Source organism: Chelonia mydas, chromosome 7, assembly GCF_015237465.2.
Source record: "Chelonia mydas isolate rCheMyd1 chromosome 7, rCheMyd1.pri.v2, whole genome shotgun sequence".
In the NCBI taxonomy this organism is placed as follows: domain Eukaryota; kingdom Metazoa; phylum Chordata; order Testudines; family Cheloniidae; genus Chelonia; species Chelonia mydas.
This window is the reverse complement of record NC_057853.1, coordinates 51,865,731-51,869,087: the sequence shown is the minus strand read 5'-3', so window position 1 is coordinate 51,869,087 and position 3,357 is coordinate 51,865,731. Positions and strand designations below refer to the sequence as shown.

Sequence of the window (3,357 nt, the reverse complement as noted above, 5' to 3'; positions counted from 1 at the left end):
TGCAAGAGATGGCCCAAGTGTATGGTTTTAGCATCAGGGCTATATTGGACAGGATGGATTGTCAAGTGACAGTTCTAGTAGAAGTGGGTCCCCATCAGAGCCGACACCCTTCACAGGTAGCCTAATAATGAGACCAACAACAGAATGGACAAAGGGACTGATCAGCACTCAATAGTGGGTTGCGTCACTGGTGGGGATATATGAGGATGGCTGATATTAAGCAAGCCACTTGCTGTCACATTGAATAGCTTTCCCAACTTAATAAACCATTACACATAGGAATTGCCATACCAGATACAACTGAGTGTCCACTTATGTCAGTCTCCTGCCGCTGGCAGTGGTCATTACCCAATACCCTAGAATAGTGGGGTGCTTGACTCACACCCCCAGATTGAAAAACCTTGATCTTTGAGGCCATTCAGGATCCAGATCCAGATTGTACATGTTCAGCCATGTCTAGGTCCGAAGAAGGAAAACCTCATAACACCCAAGTACACATGGAAAAGAGGGTTGTTTACTCTTGTAACTCTTGTAGCTCTTACAGCTGCAGATATTATTTATGTTCATAACATTTTCTAGTCCTTTTTGAAAATCCAGCCCAGCTATTTCCCTCAAGTACCTCTTGTGGTAATAAATTTTTTGGCCTGACTTTATCTTGCCTTTTTCCCTCCTAAAAGGCTGTCCATGTGTTACATTTATTGCCATTTTATAGCATGATGCAACATAAATCAGGACAAATTAATCTAGTTTGAAAATTCATTTATTCATTACTTCATTTGCTGTTCCAAAATCAGTGAGGTCTCCTTCTTGCTTGCCTTCTTTCCAGCTAAGTAATCCTCTAGTTTTGTTGGTAACCTCTCAGCATGTGTTTGCCATTCTACTGGCCCCTCCAGCATTAATTTGACTAACTCCTCTAACCTTCTAAAAATGCCTATGATTATCTAAATAGACATTGGTTAGCAAGGCAGATTTCATGGGTGGACTCTTTGAGAGCTGACTGGATTTCTCCGTTGCTCATCTAGAGATGGTACTGTGAATGTCACCTCCGACGACAAAGATGAATTGGATCTAACAGTTTGCATCTAGCCAATCCAAGAGAATTTGTAATTCTTGTCATAATAGGCCTGATTCTCCATTGCTCTCTTCCTGGGCTCGGAGCAGCCGTTAAGCCACATTTGTGCTCCTCTAATTCTGGAGTCAGGCAGGGGCCAATCTGGCTGTCAGAGTAAATCAGAGCAGCCTCTGGGCTGACCTAATCTACATTCTATTTCCCAGGCCCCCTATGAACACCAAGAAGATGGAGTAGCTGTAGTGCAGTGCACTCTGGCTGTGTCACTGATCTGCTGGAAGCCCTTATGCTAAATTTATGCTAGCTGGAGAAGCCATGTACAGGGGATATTCTCAAGAGGCTGTTTCCATCCACTTCGATGCCCCTTTATGTGTCAGAGTAGCATAAAAGTTCCTTAGTGTAACTGAAAATCACGCCCAGTGTAGTCGTGTCAGCTGTTATTATTACTTGCAGTTTCTGGTATAAGACAGGTTGTGGAGAGGCAAGGAAACACATGAGATTCAAAAACTTTGTCTTAGTGATTACAATCAATATCTTACTGGGGCTTTTCATGTGTTCTGTAGAAAGACTCTGAAATTACACACAGTTTGTACAAGTATGAAGGGCAAGAATGGCCTCTAGAACACAAGGCTTTTTTCCTTTCTGTAGTTCTGAACAATACGCACCCATAATATTTCCCCCTGCAAAATGTACTTTCCAGTCTAAATGACTGATTTCAGATTAAGGAAAACAACAAAGAACAAATATAAAGTCTCTAGGGGGCAGTGGAGAGTGGGGAGAGAGACACAAACAAAGGCCCAGATCCTGGCAGAGATTTAGGCACCTAACTCTTATTGATTCCAGTGAAAGTTAGGAGCCTAAATACCTTGGAGGAGCTTGGCCTCAGTTACTTGCTTTCTGCATGTGACCTGAAACATATAATGGCAGCTCTATCACAGGATGGAGACTCCTATGCATTTGAAGTTACAGTACGGAGAACACATCCCATGACCCATTCTGTCCGTTCCGTAGCTTCATACACCACATTTGCTAAGGCTTTTCTTATCAGTGTTTCTCAACCTTTTCCATACAACAACCCCATGTTGCAAGACAACAAAGTTTGTCCCCTGCTATCTAGCCATTAAAGAAATGAAGACTGGTTGCAACCCACTGAAATCTATTTGTGACCCTCCAGGCTGAGATACAATTACCAGCACCTATAACCAGATATGTAATGGTTATAAGTCATTGCAAAGTAGATCTTGCTTTTCCTGCTAGAGTGCATTGCCTCTGCTTTTCCTCTCTGGGTTTTGATATGTGGTCAGCATTCTTTCTGTATGTGCATGACACGACTGAATCATACCAGCTGTGTTTTTCTCTGCCCAGCATGCTGTGATTTAATTTGTAGGCAATGCTGTCATTGCACTGGATCAGACAGATTCTGCTCTGGCAATGGTACACTTGCCTGCTGTTGCCCCTGCACTCGAGAGAAGAACTTGTTTTACGACATTGTTCTGAGTTTTTTTTCTCATTTCCATCTGTTTGTCATTCCATAGCTTCTTGAATAACTGAAGGGCTGCTATTGCTTTTGAGATGTGCCTTTCTTTTCTTTAATGGCCCCCTTTGCCAGGCAGTGCAGCCTGAAATTATGGTAAGTGAAATTGACAACTTATTCCAGCTGTTCTGTTCAAGCAAATGCAGTGGCTCTTCAGCATATTTCCCCTCGTGCTGTTGGCATTGATTTTTCTATTATTCTCCTTGGCAAAGAGTCTGAAGCCCATTTTCAGAGAGAACTGCTTGAAGTTAAGGGGCCTCTTCTCCTCTTGAAGCATGAGAATCAGAGAATTGTTAGCGTTACAGAGAAAGGTGGGTATTACTAGTGGTGTAGAAGGAGGAGAATTGTTTTAAAATCAAAGTTGAGAGACCTGTCCTGGTCTGAGTTTTGCATTCTTCCCCCATCCCTCTTCAGACTGAAAATATTACCATAGTTGTTAGCCATGAAAACTTATATTCATCTTGAAGTCAAGACATGTGGCTGGATTTAAAGCGCCAGTTTCCTTTACAAATATTAATAATGTTTGCTAGCTGAGATAAGGTATCCAGGATTATGCTTCAGGGCTTAAAATGATTGCCACAGGTAGAAATGTTGTCAGGTAGAAATGTTGTCCTCCATGCACAGCACTGTAGAATTAATCAGGTACCTTAATGAGAAGTGGGAGCAGCGATGGGAGTGAGAGATGCTTTCCTTCCTTTTCAGTATCCGGTATAGGATGTTGCTGGAGGCAGAAGAATATACTTGGTGCAGCAAT

At 42.3% G+C, this 3,357-nt stretch overlaps 1 long non-coding RNA gene across 1 annotated transcript in view; it reads right to left on the bottom strand.

The window, feature by feature from the left end:
• Window positions 1-815: 815 nt before the first annotated feature.
• Window positions 816-3,357, bottom strand: part of LOC119566765 — a 14,929-nt gene continuing 12,387 nt past the window's right edge. Inside the window, exon 4 of the long non-coding RNA XR_005226074.2 lies at window positions 816-3,324. This is a non-coding gene — a long non-coding RNA (uncharacterized LOC119566765). The remainder of the gene's footprint in view (window positions 3,325-3,357) is intronic.